We start from the raw sequence: 15,627 nt of genomic DNA on the forward strand, positions 1-15,627 counted from the left end.
ACCTTCCGAAAGAAGCCTTTCCTAGATGGGGCAAACTGGTAAGTGCTTGGCTGCTAACTGAAAGGTCAGTAGTTGGAACCCAACAGCTGCTCCATGGGAGAAAAGACCTGGCAATCTGCTCCTATAATGATTACAGCCTAGAAAACCCTATGGGGCAGTTCTCCTCCGTCCTATAGGGTCGCTATGAGCTGGAATGGACTTGACGGGACCCAGCAACAACAATGGACCTTCCAGCAGCTTCTGGTTTTGTAAATGTAGGTACACTGATCTATTCACATGTAGTTGACCCAAGCATGCATCAACAGTTAAATCACACCAGTAAAAAGGTGAGCACCGAGAAAGAGCCAACTCCCTTTTCTGTTTAACTACTAAAAATAATAATAATAGCAACAACAACAACAATCTAATGATCTGGCCACACCTTTCATAAAGCTGACTTATCCCATCTTCTCTCCCAAACTGATTACTGAAATTTGATACTTCTTCTAATCCAAGATATAATGCTTTCACAATTGTTTGCCTAGAGTAAGTAACAGTTCTTTCACTATATAAAATGTGTTACCCTTACTGTATTTCCTTTTGCCTGTGGATTAGCCCACTACTGAACAAATTCTAAAGAATAGCACTGTTCAAAAGAGCAGTTTTGACTGTGTTTATACAAAAGCCTACATGAGGGACATGTAGAGTCAGTGAAAAATGGTGGGAATAAGCATGTGAAGGAGGATTTCAGATAAGAACTATAAAATTAAGAGTAATTCTATAATTTAAGCAGAAATAATTTAGGTATTCATCAAATTAAATAAGCAGAAATGCCTCTTCCTATCTCTCATGCTATGTGACTATCCTAACATTGACTGCTTGAGGGCTGGGGAGATGGATAGGTCTTGGAACCATTCTGTTCAACTTGCCTAGTGCCAGCTGGTCATGGGGATATGGTGAGAAGCAATGGGTTGGGGAAGACTACAGTTATTTTTTATTTTTGTTCAAAATATACACAGAACATACACCAATTCAACAATTTCTACATGTACAATTCAGTCACATGGATTATATTCTTCAAGTTGTGCAGCCATTCTCACCCACCTTTTCCAAGTTGTTCCTCTCCCATTAACACAAATTCACTGCCTCCTAATTTTCCTGTCTAATCTTTCGAGTTACTGTTGACAATTTGATCCCATACAGATAGTTCTTACAAGAGCGCAATGGTCACAGCAGACATTCTTTACTAGTTAAGCTAAACCGTTGTTAGTTTTAGGAAGACTGCAGGGGATATTTTTGGTTTAGGGATTAAGGCGTAAAGATTATCTCACGGCAATAGTTTTGGGAGTTCATCTGGCTTTAGTGGTTCCAGAAAGTCTGGATTCCACGAGAATTTGAAATTCTGGTCTGCACTTCCCCCCTTTTAAAGACTATAGTGATTTTTACTATGAAGCCTTTCAGAAAGTAGCTTGTAGAAACATTCTGAGCATATTCTGAAAGCTTGTGTTTCCTACCGCTTTTTTCAAGCTTTCTCTTTAGCGATTAATAAGGCCATTCCATACCTATAATATACATGCACTCCGATTATTAAAATGTTAACAATAGAGGCTATTATGAATAACATTCTGTGTTGTCATGCACATATCCACACTGTCCTGATATCATATATTATTTAACCCTCCTACAAGATTAAAATTTTCAGAAATTTTAAATGGATTTTTTCATAAACACTCAAAAACGATAAAAACGGGTCATCTTAAAATATTTAATTGTATTGGAGATGCAGTTCCTTTGAGCCCTAGTTACTGGATTGCTGAGCTGTAAATTTACATTTGATTTTCTATGTAGTTGCAAAGAAATGTGTAATTTGTTTGTGAAATCTTCAAATAAAGGCTATCTGGGATTTCTGCCCATGTGTACTTGGTCTTAGACCTTCCTTAGACAGTCCGAGCAGATGTCAGAGCAAAGGGATCTGTTTTCAAATGGTGCTTTGCTTGGCCTGTAATATTAAAGACCAAAACTAAAACCAAGCACTGGCTGGCTGCTAATTAACTCTTCTTCCACAGCAGAAAAATTTGGAAAAACAGATGACAGATAGCAAGAAGATGACTTTAGTGAGATCCTTCACCAAAAAGGAGGAAAGGGAAGTTGATAATATTTAATAAGGTGCCCTGGGTGGCACAAACGGTTAAGCACTGGGCTACTAAGCAAAAGGTTGGCAGTTCAAACCTACCCAGAGGCACCTTGCAAGAAAAGCCTGGCAATCTACTTCACAAGATCACAGCCACTGAAAACACTGTGAAGCACAGTTCTACTCTGACACACATGGGGTAGCCAGGAGCAACTCAAAGGTAACTGGTTGGTTGGATGGACCATGTACTTTCTACATGTAATTCATGAATAATAATAATCCCATTAAAACAGATACTATCTCCATCCTCTGATGAAGAAACTGAGGCTCACAAAGTTAAGCCTATCTTGTATGAGGTCACCTGCCTACTCAGCGGTATGTATGACACCAGTGCTGGTACTTTTTCTATATTCCCTAAGAGAGCACCACCAACTAGGCATAAAATGAACCCGGTGTGTATCATCACATACAATGTATTAAATTGACAATGATCAAATAAATTGAGAATTACCAGGTGGGCCAAGCAGGAGAAAATCAAACTTGCACGTCAGCATCTGTATGAAACGCTTCCCTCCTCTGGTAATCTGTCTCCAGGAAACTGCTAGTATCGGTGAATAAAGAGGAAACTGATTCCTTGGCAGCCAGTCACGGGGACGCTAATTTGGAACATTACTTTACGCCAACATAAGAAACACACACCAACACTTCAAAATCAAAACTATTCTAGTTGTATCAGGACAACTGAGCACACCTATTCTTACCCATAAAAGCAATTTTCTGGGTTTTTTGTAAACACAGCCTCAAAATGACCTCCTCCCGTCTTAGTAGACAAGTCAGTGTAGTCAGTGACTATACCTGGAACACACTCCATAGACTGTAGCAGACCTGACTGTACATGGGAATCCAAGTTAAGAGGACTGGCACCAGGCTGAGACACTTCTGCATTCCATCTGTCGGAAGTGGGCTGGTCTCTCCATAATCACGCCTCACCTTGGCTCACAGAGCAGGCTACACTAGGGTGGGTCCGAATGCCCTGCTCCCCACACAAGAGGGTGTCCTCCCTCTGGAGGCTGGGTTCCAGGGCCTGAGCATCTCCTGGCTGCTGCCCCTGGCCAACCCAGGCGCCATCTTGGATCTCCTCACTTTCGCGCTGAAATGTACTCATCTATGGAAGTTACCCTACATGTCTGGGCCTTTCAAGGGGACCATTCACTTAATACATGACATTTGTGAGCGGGAAAAACCTAGAGGAGAATTCCTATGGCCTTTACAAGTATTGCTGTTGTTGTGTGCCATCAAGTCAATTCTGACTCATAGCGACCATATACAACAGAGAAGAACTGCCCCATAGGGTTTTCTTGGCTATAATCTTTACAGGAGCAGATCGCCAGGTCTTTCTTCCATGGAACTGCTGGGTGGGTTTCAACTGCCAACCTTTTGGTTAGCAGCCAAAGGTTTATCCATTGCATCACCAGGGCTGCTTTTACAAGTCTTACAAGGCCATTTCACGGTCACTTTCTGAAGTTACAAAGGAGCCAGGATGCACTGTTAGGAATAAATTATATTAGACTAAATTTACTTCCTTTCCTGATAGAATTAATCAATTGGTAGTTTAAGTAAGTGTCACAGGCTTCCTTCTCTTAGAAATCTAGGCAGATTTCTGCAAGGTACAGTGGGTGCTCTGTATCCATGGGTTCTGCATCCACGGATTCAACCAACCAGAGATCGAAAATATTGGTGGGGGTGGGGAGAAGTTCCAAAAAGGAAAATTTGAATTTGCTGCACGCCGAGCACTATGCTGAATCCACACAAATGAAGTGATGTGTAGGCAAACCCTGCTGTTGCCTCCCGCCATTTCACAGATCCTCACTCTCTCTCCAGCACCGGCTGTTTGAGCGTTGTTCGTCTTGCGTCTCCTTCATTCACTACTTGTGTGTACCCTTTGTTTCTGTGAAAAAATGGCTCCTGAAAAGCAATAAAGTGTCAAAGCAATCCCTCAAAGGCTAAGTGTAAGGGCTTGAGGAGAGTGAGAGGAAGGAGTTCCAGGCTAGTAAGGGATGGCTGGCTAGCTATGTGAAGTGCTACAGCCTCAAGAACTTCCAGATCATGGGCGAACTGCATTGGCTGATGCCCAGGCAGCATCGGTGTTCCCAGAAGAGCTTGAAAAACTCAGAGAAGCGAAAGGCTACCTTCCAGAGCAAGTCTTCAGTTGTGATGAAACAACTATTTGCATGGCATTTACATTGTATTAGGTATTGTAAGCAATCTAGAGATGATTTAAAGTATGAGGGGGGATGTGCATAGGTTATATGCAAATACTATGCCATTTTATATAAGTGTCTTAAGCAGATTTGGGTATCCAAGGGGTCAGGGAGGTGGGTGGGGGTGGAAGAAATACGGAGGACTTGGGATATTTTCAAATAAGATGAGGGGAGGGTAGAATACACATACACTCCCCGAGACTGTTAGGTAGGTCAGTCATTCTGATCTGGGAGGGCAACTAAGTCACACAAAGCAGGCTGTGTCAGTTTGAGGGTTTTATATCATTATTGATAATGTATATCATTATGTAACTCCACCACTCCCTGGGTGGTGCAAATGGTTAACACACTTCGCTCCTAACTGAAAGGTTGGCAGTTTGAGTCCACCCAGAGGAGACTCAGAAGAAAGGCCTGGTGATCTACTTCCAAAAAGGCAGCCATCAAAAACCCTATGAATGCAGTGCTACCCTGATACACATGGAGTCACCGTGAGTCAGAACAGACTTGTCAGCAACTGGTTTTATTCAACTCCAAGCTCTCTGAGGAGCTGCCACTAAATGTTCTAGAAAGTAGATTAAAAATAAGAACAAAAAAATGTCTCTGTAGATGGATAAATTGACAGAGTTATCACCTTGGGCTACATGGGTGAGTCCTTGAAATCGCTATTAAAAAAAAAAAAAATTGCCATCGAGTCAATTCTAACTCATAGCGACCCTACAGAACAGAGTAGAACTGTCCCATAGGGTTTCCAAGGAGTGGCTGGTGGATTCAAACTCCCAAACTTTTGGTTAGCAGTCAATCTCTTAACCACTATGCTACCAGGGCACCAGAAATCACTATAGCAGGATTCAAAAACACAATTGCCAGTCAGGTCACTGAGGTAAGGCAGATGAGTGTAAAGGGCCAGCTGTATAATAACAGTATGTGATAAAAGACACTTGTCCTCAGTGGCTGGTGTTAGTAGAAAGTGCTGTGAAGTGTAGACACCTGGAGAATAAGTACCCAGGTAGTGCAAAATGTTAATGTGCTCAACTGTTAACCAAAAGGTTCGAGGTTCAAGTCCACCCAGAGGTGCCTTGGAAGAAAGACCTGACGATCTACTTCCAAAAACTCAGTAAAACCCTGTGGAGCACAGCTATAGTCTGACACACATGGAGTCACCATGAATTGGAGTCAACTTGATGGCACCTAGTTATACAACTGGAGCAGATTTTTGCCATGAAAGATTTGAACCCAGCATTGCAAGATCTCCTAATTTTTTAGCCAGAAATCCCTATTTTTTTTAATTTTTCCCATATAAAAATTTGTACGTACATTGTTATGTGACCTAATTGCTCTCCCCATACTGTGACAGCACACTCCTCCTTTCCACTCCTGATTCCCCATGTCCATTCAACCAGCTCCTAACACTCTCTGCCTTCCCATCTCACCGCCAGACAGAAGCTGCCCATTTGGTCTCTTGTATCTACTTGAGCTAAGAGGCACATTCCTCACGAGTATCATTTTATGTCCCACAGTCCAGTCCAATCCCTATCTGAAGAGCTGGCTTCAAAGATATTGCTTTAGTTTAGGGCTGGTAGAGAATCCAGGGGCCATGCTTTCCAGGGTTCCTCCAGTCTCAATCAGACCATTTAGTCTTCTTACTAGAATTTGAGTTCTGCACCCCACCTTTCTCCTGCTCCATCCAGGGCTCTCTGTTGTGTTCCCTGTCAGGGCGTCATTGGTGGTAGCCGGGCACCACCTAGTTCTTCTGGTCTCAGGCTGATGAAGTCTCTGGTTTATGTGGCCCTTTCTGTCTCTTGGGCTAATACTTTCCTTGTGTCTTTGGTGTTCTTCATTCTCCTTCACTCCAGGTGGTTGGGACCAATTGATGTACCTTAGATGGCTGCCTGCAAGCTTTTAAGACCCCAGACACCACTCACCAAAACAGGATGCAGAACATTTTCTTAATAAGCTTTGTTATGCCAATTGACCTAGATGTCCCCTGAAACCCAGGTCCCCAGATCCCTACCCCTGCTACTCTGTCCCTCAAAGTGTTTGATTGTATTCAGGAAACTTCTTAGCTTTGGTTTAGTCCAGTTGTGCTGACATCCCCTGTAGTGTGTGCTGTCCTTCCCTTCACCTAAGACCATTCTTATCTACTATCTAGGTGGTAAATAACCCTCATCCTCCCTCCCCACCCTCATAACCATCAAAGAATGTTTTCTTCTGTGTTTAAACCTTTTCTTGAGATCTCATAATAGTGGTCTTATACAATATTTGTCCTTCTGTGACTGACTAAATTCACTCAGCATAATGACCTCCAGCTTCCTCCATGTTATGTTTCACGGCTTCATCGTTATTCTTTATCATTGCGTAGTATTCCATTGTGTGGATATACCATAATTTGTTTATCCATTTGTCTGCTGATGGGCACCTAGGTTTTTTTCATCTTTTTGCTATTGTGAACAGTGCTGCAATGAACATGGGTGTGCATATATCTATTTGTGCGACGGCTCTTATTTGTCTAGGATATATTCCAAGGAGTGAGATAGCTGGATTGTATGGTATTTCTATTTCTAGCTTTTTAAGAAAGCACCAAATCAATTTCCAAAGTGGTTGTCTCAGTCATCTAGTGCTGCTCTAACAGGAATACCACAAGTGGATGGATTTAACAAAGAGAAATTTATTCTCTCATAGTTCAGTAGGCTACAAGTCCAAATTCAGGGCATCAGCTCCAGGGGAACACTTTCTCCATTGGCTCTAGAGGAAAGTCCATGTCATCAGTCTTTCTTTGATCTGGGAGCTTCTCTGCACAGGAACCTCAGGTCCAAAGGACATGCTCTGCTCCCAGCACTGCTTTCTTGGTGGTATGAAGTTCCCACGTGTCTCTGCTTGCTTCTCTCTTTTATATCTCAAAAGAGATTGCATTAAGACACTGATCTTGTCAACCTCATCAGTATAACCTCATCACAGTGACAGAATTTACAACACATGAGGAGATCACAGATAATCTCATCATAGTGGTAGAGTTCACAGCACATAAGGACATCACATCAGATAACACAATCATACAATACTAGGAATCATGACCTAGCCACATTTTTTGCTACCCACATTTTTTGGGGGACACAATTCAATCCATGACAGTGGTTGTACCATTTTACATTCCCACCAACAGTGTATAAGTGTTCCAGTCTCTCCCAACCTCTCCAGCATTTATTATTTTGTGAGAAATCCCTATTTGTACGTGCAATCTCCTAATGTTTAAAAATTGACAACTAATTCACATTTAAAACACTGTATGCCAACACACACTGTGTAAATCAAATAAAATGTGTCTGAATGCCAAGCTGGCTGGTTTGGGAAATCCATTCCATGGGATAGTTAATTATCCAAGCAACAAATAGCACATTTCATGAAATCCTAGAACTATTCAGAGGACTGAATGTGTTCAGAAATCATTTCTTTGAAAGGCTTATATTTAGTTAGCCACATGTTTTACTGACTATTCTCTCACTGGTTAAATCAAGCTTTACACTGGCGAGTCTCTCCATGAAATGCCAGTGCTCTCCGAAAAAGGCACAGTTCAGTATACTGCCTTTTATTGAACTGAACCAAACAAAGGCACAACCTCTCGTCTTTTCACAGAGAAATACTCTGGTTCATTCTAGGCGCCCAGACTCGAGTGACTATTCTATGCAGAACATGCCACCAAAATCTGCAGAAATTCTACAAGCTCATTCCTGAGATTTATCCTCAATAAGAAGTGACTCAATATTAGACTGACGCAGCAACACTTCCTTGTGCTTCCGCTTTTTCAAATTACACAACAATGTACTATTTTAAAGTGAACATAGCCTCTCTACCCTGTTGCTTCCTATCTTTCCTTAGGGTTGAATTTCCCAGACTTCATTCCTACGAGCCATCACCCAACCACCCACCTATCAGTTTGTCATACTGGGGCAGCATGCGTATTGCTACGATTCGGGAAACTATGCCACTGGTATTTCAAATACCAGCAGGATCACCCATGACGAACAGGTTTCAGCAGCACTTCCAGACTAAGAAAGACTAGGAAGAAGGGTCTTAAGCAGATTTTTGTGATCTACTTCCAAAAATTAGCCAATGAAGATCTTATGGATCACAGCAGAATATTGTACAGTATAGTTCTGGAAGATGAGTCCCCTAGTCTGGAAGGCACCACATAAGGGCCACAGCAAGGGGCTCAAACATACCAACAATTATGAAGATGGCTAAGGACCAGGTAACATTTTATTCTGTTATACATAAGGTCACCATGAGTCAGAGTCAACTCAACAGCAACAAATGACAATCCTACAAGAACATCTTCACAGGATTCAGCCATATGCTTGTCCTACTTCTTAACACCTTTACTGACTCTGCCATATTGAAACACCACCAGTACTGTCAGTTACAACTATGGTTTTAAACTATATCATTTTAAAGTTTTTGGTTTAAATAAATTTACCTTAAAAGGAAAGTGTATATTATTTTCACAAATGAAAAACCAGTATCACTTGCAATACAACAAATCAATAATCAAAATGAAAACAACAACAAAAAAGTGATTACATTTTAGCTGGATACCAGGTCTGCCTAAGAGCTGGGTATGAGACTCCTCCGCATTGAAAGGAGATGAATAAGGGTTCGAGGCATCTCAATGACATAGTCTCCAATTGGGACCCTCTGCTTGTCACAGTACTGAAAGAGAAAAAAAGATGGAATGAATAAATGTCTACTCACTGAGTCACATGTATTTTGTGCCATGTCCACGTGCCATCTAGAATCATCTCAAATACATAAAGTGTTCCACCAGTATTACTTGTCCAAAAAGACTTGAAGTGATGGGTAGAATTAGCAGGCTCAGAATTAGCAAGGGGCCCTGGTGGCACAAATAGTTAAGCACTTGGCTGCTAACCAAAAGGTTGGCAGTGCAAACCCACCCAGTGTCTCTATGGGAGAAGGACCTGGCGATTCGCTCCCATAAAGATTACAGCCTAGAAAACCCTATGGGGCAGTTCTACTCTGTCACATAGGGCTGCTATGAGTCGGAATCAACTCAATGGCACCTGACAACAACAACAACAAATATAAAAATATATTTAATATATTTAAAGACGTGTAAGAAGAAATTGGAACTAAAGAGTAAAATACAATAAAAAAGGACCATGCACTTTTGGAAAAGAATCAAATTAAAGTTCTAGAATAAAAAATAATAAAGATTAAAATTTAAAACTCAACAAATGGATGTAATCACAGATTAAGCATAACTGAAGAATTAGTAAACTCGATGAAAACTTTGAATAAATTATTCCAATGATATTACAGATAAAAAGAAAATATAAAACACCTGGAAATATGAAGGACAGAATGAGAACACCTAACCACATCTGACTTACATCCACAAAGAGAGAAGACAGAGAAAACACGCCAGAGACAATATCTGAAGCCATATGCTGAAATATTTTTCAAAAAGGACAAAAGAAATCAATTTGCAGAGTTCCAGAAGGTCAATGAAACCCAACCAAGCAGGATAAGTAAATAGAAATTCACACGTACACGCACCATAGTGAACTGTGCAGAATAGCAAAGACAGAAGAATCCTAAAAACAGCTAAAGGAAGGAGAGTGGGTAAAGATTTCCTCCAAAAGATCAAAATCTACCCTGAAAAGTAACATCATTATCAGAAACAAAAGCCAGAAGGCAGTAGAATACCTTCAATGTGTTGAGGAAAAATCTAGAATTCCATACCTAGCAATGATACTCTTCCAAAAACAAAGGCAGAATAAGATATTTTCAGGCAAGCAAATCCAGAAAGTTGGCATCAACAGATTTTCACTGAAGAAAATTATAAAGAATATATTTCAGATGGAAAGAAAGTAGCCCCAGATGGAATTTTAAGTTCTAAAGAATGCTCCAGGAACTGGTCCCTCCTGATAACATGTCCAGAGTAGGCAAGACAAAGTCTCTCCATCCGCGCTTCTAAGGAGCATTCTGGCTGTACTTCTTCCAAGACAGATTTGTACATTCTTCTGGCAGTCCATGGTATTCTTCACCAACACCATAATTCTGCATCAATTCTTCTTCGGTCAGTGAAACCAAAAATGGATTCTTCGAAAAGCATAACAAAATTGACCCCCCTCGGGTAAGACTGATAACAAAAAAAAAAAAAAAAAAGGTACAAATAAACAATTATAGGGATACAAAAAGAGATATAACTAAAGATGCTGCAAATGTTTTTAAAAAGAGATATTATCAACATTTTATGCCAATAAACTTGCAAATTTAGATAATAAAACTATTCAAAAATGACTCAAGAACAAAGAAAATATTTGAATATTCCTATAAAATTAAAGAAATTGAATCACTAGTTTAAAAAAAATCACATGCACACACAGAATCTCACAAAGAAAATTATTTTACTGGAAGTTCAACCAAATAATGAAGAATAAATCACTCCAGTCATTCATAAATCATTCCAGAGAACAGAAAAAGAAAAACTCTCCCAACTCCTTTTATGTAATCTTGATACCAAAGTCTAACGAGGAAGGAAAATTAGAAGCTAACCTCGTGCATGAACATAAATGAAAAAAATGTTAAAATATCAGCAAGCTGAATGTAATACTTGATTTAAAAAACAATAACCATATATCAGGACCAAGTTGGCTTGAATCCCAAGAATGTAAGCCTGGTTCCTCACCAGAAACTCAACCAATAAGACTTCCATCACATTAACAGATTAAAATATGAAAATCACAGGGCTTTTAAAGGAATAAAAAAAAAATCCTTAAGAGCACCACGAAAATTAAAATGATAGGAGATGGGAAAGAACTAAAAGAACTTCTAAAAATTAAATTTAAAAAAGGATTGTTTTAAATATATGATAAAAAGTGACATCTCCGATCAGCGGGACGAGAATGGACTACTTCATCAGAGATGCCAGGAGGGCAGAAGTCGGGAAGGACAGCATATGCAAGAAACAGAGAAGAGTGAAGTGGGGCAAGAGCTAAGAGGAAAAGGCAGCAGGGTAAAGGATACAAAGTGTCTAGGGGGAGCTGCTTCATCTAGTTTGTTCAGGGAAGGCCTGTCTGATCAAGTAGCTTTTTTTAAAGAACTCGAAAGGAGGGAGAAGGCAGCGAGTGCTCCAGATACCTGAGAAAAGAGTACCCCAAGCAGAAGGGACAGCCAAGGTAAGGGACCTTAAGCTTGGGCCTGCTCTGTGTGTCAGGGGCCCAACAAGAAGGGCAGTATGGCTGGAGCAGAGTTGGGGAGGGGATGGTGGAAGAGCAGGTCAGGGAGGTGGCAATGTCCTCCTGAGAACTCACAAGCAGTATGTATTTTTACACAAATAAAGCATGCCTTCATTGGTTTGCCAGCTGCTCCCTCCCCCCACAGAGTATTTTCATAAGCGCCACTATGCCAATTTTTTTTTAACATGTTGCTGTAAAGAAAAATTGGCATAGCAGCGCTTACAAAAAATTCCTGGGGTGGTGGGGAGGAGGCTAGCAAACCAATGTAGAAGGTGTGGGTTATTTTCACAAAAATACAAGTAAATGCAACTTCCAACACCTGCGAGCTGCCAAGTGCATCAGACTCCCTCCATGATCCTCCAGCCTGAAATCACAATGGAGGGGCCACCCCTCCCATCTAAGCCCCGTAATCCCCAGCCCCTCCTCATAAACCTTCCACAACCGATCATCCTTTCAACAACACATAGGTGTGGAGGGTGAGAATTAAGGGGCTTTGATCGTCTCTATTTTCTCTACAAAATAGAAAATAAGGTCATCCTGGGTTTGAAGAGACTGAAAAGGCTGGAATGACCACTGGAGGGCGGGAGCAAGGGTGTCCCAGGCCGCTTGGAAGGGTGAGGCCTCACATCCTGAGCTGCTGCAGCAATGGCCCACTCAGATGTGGGATTCTCAGCAGCAGCAAGCACAGCGCCTCTGAGCTGATACAGGTGCAAGGAGGGAAAGATCAGATTACAAGGTTTCTCTAAATCCCTGCTATAATCATTTCTTCTCTGCGTGTTGTTGTTAGCTGCCATTGAGTTGGCTCCAACTCAGGGTGACCCTCTACACAATAGAACAAAACCCTGCCTGGTCCCGAGCCATCCCCATGATCGGTTGTGGATCAGACCATTGTGCTCCATAGGGTTTTCACTTGATTTTCAGAAGCAGATCACCAGGCCTTTCTTCCTAGTCTGCCTTCATCTGGAAGCTCTGCTGAAACCTGTTCAGCATCCTAGCAACACACAAGCTTCCACTAACAGGTAGTGGCTGCACATGAGGTGCATTGACCAGGAATTGAACCCGGTCTCCCACATGGAAGGTGAGAATTCTACCACTGAATCACCACTGCCCCCATTCCTTATCTGCTTACACAAAGCAAACAGACAAGCAAAGATCTCATTGCTGAGCAGCTACACATGTACATAAACACCCTCCTCAGCATCTATCTGGAAAAAGAGGAGAGTTGAGAGAGTGTTCCAGCTTGAAAAAAGAGCTATTATAAAAGCACCATATTAAGCTCATGTAAAACCAAACCATCTTGAAAGGTGAAAAGAGAATTACAACATGCAATTAATCTAGAAAGAGCTAAAGTTTAAAAAAAAAAAATGCTAAGAGGAGCTAAGACAACTATGACACTTAAATAAAGGTTAAAATTGAGGGTTGTTCCAAAGCGAAGTCTAAAAGGTTAATTACTAGTGCCTTACACACAATACAGTAGTTTTGTTAATGGAACAATATTCAGTTTAGGTTCAGTGTGTCGGCCCCGCAAAATATATCAGCCATGACTATAAATTAGTGAAGCTTTCACATAAAGCAGCTGTTTAACAGACCTGTGATCTCCGCCACAGAGACTGTACACTATATTTCTATTTAAGTGAGAAAAAAAAAAAACCCTCCATTAAAAGAGTGCCAAGTTTGTTTGCTGTTCATGGAAAGAAAATTTCAAACAGGATAAAAAAAAAACCTCAAGTCTCCTGCCAGAAGGGGACAAAATACTCCAGGTCCTAGTGCAAGTTCACATCCTTCTGTTCCTCAAGGCCATAAACCAAGATGGCTCACAACTTGGCTAAAGTCCAGGGTGCAGGTACCTGGACTTTCATGCTGAGGGTGGTAGCCCTAGTTGATGAGCTCTGAAAGAAGAGGGCCTGGGGTCCTACCTAGCCTTGGCTACTTAGTATCTAAATGACTGGAGATTTCAGAAAACTCTTTATAAGGTAACAAGTATGATACAAATGGAAGAAGGTGATGTTACTTTACCAGCCTTCAATCTCAGCACAGACAGGGGAACATTCTCAAGAAATGGCCAGAACAAGAATAAATGCATGTTCAAACAACAAGTGAACAGAATTCCAGGCACTGTCTACAGATCCCTCTAAGCCAGGGGTTCTCAATCAGAGTGGATTTTGCCCCCAGGGGACATTGCCAATGTCTGGAAAAAATTTTGGTTGTCACATTAGAGGTGCTGCTGGAATGTAGTGGGTAGAGGTCAGCGATGCTGCTAACCATTCTAGAATGCCCAGGACAGCCCCCCCCCCATGACAGAGAATTTTCTACCCCAAATGTCAATACTGCCACTGTTGAGAAACCCTGCTCGAAGCTCAGAAAACTCACAGAATTCTGGAATGATAGAAAAAGCAGAAGATGTAGAGTCAGAAAGTCCTGTGTTCAAGTCCTGCATCTACTGCCTCCTAATCTGATAACCTTTTTATGTTTCTTAGCTTCTCTGGGACTGTGTTCTCAAAATTGTAAAATGGTAATAATTATATTACAGGGGTCTTCTGAGGATTAAGCTAAAACACTGAGATAAAAGTTATCTAGCTGGGGCCTTGCCAAGATATTTTCAAGTAACTAGATAAAGCACTGGTGGTGCAGTGGTTAAAGCGCTTGACTGCTAACCAAAAGGTCAGTGGTTCGAAACCAGGAGCAGCTCCGAAGGAGAAAGATGTGACAGTCTGCTTCTGTAGAGATTTACAGCCTTGGAAACCCTGTGTGGTCTCTATGAGTCAGAATCAACTTGATAGCAGTGGGTTTGGGTTTTTTTGGTTCAGATAAAGCACTAACCAAATACCAGTTAACAACCAATTATAAAAAGCTTTATCCTTGCAGAGACTTACCCTGCTGCCTTTCACAAAACAAGCTGCTGCACCTTGCGTTTGGGAAGTTCTCCCCAGGGGAGGGTTGGCTAGCGGTGAATTCAAGTCTTATATGGCTTTCTGGTTTTGTTACACATGCTGGTAGGTTCCCTTCCAGCCTCCCTCCAAGCTAAACTCCAACTACAGCTGACCCCAAACACAGTCCTTACATGAGATAAGGATGTGAAGGTGGCTGGAACGTGCCAGGCCTTCAGATAAGGACATTCTTATGCTGTCCCTATGAAACCCAATCCCAAGACCACCTGTGAGGCTGGAAGGACCTTGAGCTTCTAACCTCCATGAAACACCAAAACCCACACAGTCTCTTAGCCCCCTGACAGTGCCCCCTCCTTTACCAAAGCAGAAGCCTTCCCCACTAACACCAAGGAACATCACTTTAAGCGAGAGAAGCAAGACACTGAAGGAGGCCCACTGTCTGATTCCACTTACATGAAATTCAAACACCGGCAAGACAAGGGTGCGGTGTGAAAAGTCAGGCCTTGGTGAACTTTGCGGGGTGGGAGGGGGCTCAGGGGCCCCGAAGGCCGGTCATGTTTTTCAGACGAGGCATTTAGGATTTCTGCTCTTTGCAGTAGGCATGTTATACAGTACTCGAAAGTTAGAAACACACCAGCCACCTGGCCCCGGGGTCGGACTCGCGGCGGAGACCCACCTGGGGCGGAACTGGACCTAGCTCGGCAGCCTTTGGCGTGGTGGGCCGCCCCTTGCCTCTCTGCCCTCAGCGCCCCTCCAGATACAGAGGTCTACTATCTGGTGCACCGGTGAAGGGGACAGTAGGTCGGCCCCTCCACGGGGCTCAGGTATGCCAAAGTGGTGACAGCGCGGGGGCGGCCCGCACAGCTGGGTTGACACGTCGCAGGGGCCAGGACGTTCGTCCAACCGACCCCAGAAAGCCAAAGCCGTCCCAGCTACTGTGGGAAGGCGGCCATGGCACCCCCTACCCATTTGCCAAGATAAGGTTTTGTTCCACTTCTTTCCGCCTTAAGGAGAGGCCCGAAAGGCGGGGCCCGAAAGGCGGGGCCCGAAAGGCGGGGCCCGAAAGGCGGGGCCCGAAAGGCGGGGCCCGAAAGGCGGGGCCCGAAAGGCGGGGC

Source organism: Trichechus manatus, unplaced genomic scaffold (assembly GCF_000243295.1).
Source record: "Trichechus manatus latirostris isolate Lorelei unplaced genomic scaffold, TriManLat1.0 scaffold00053, whole genome shotgun sequence".
NCBI classification, from domain to species: Eukaryota; Metazoa; Chordata; class Mammalia; order Sirenia; family Trichechidae; genus Trichechus; species Trichechus manatus.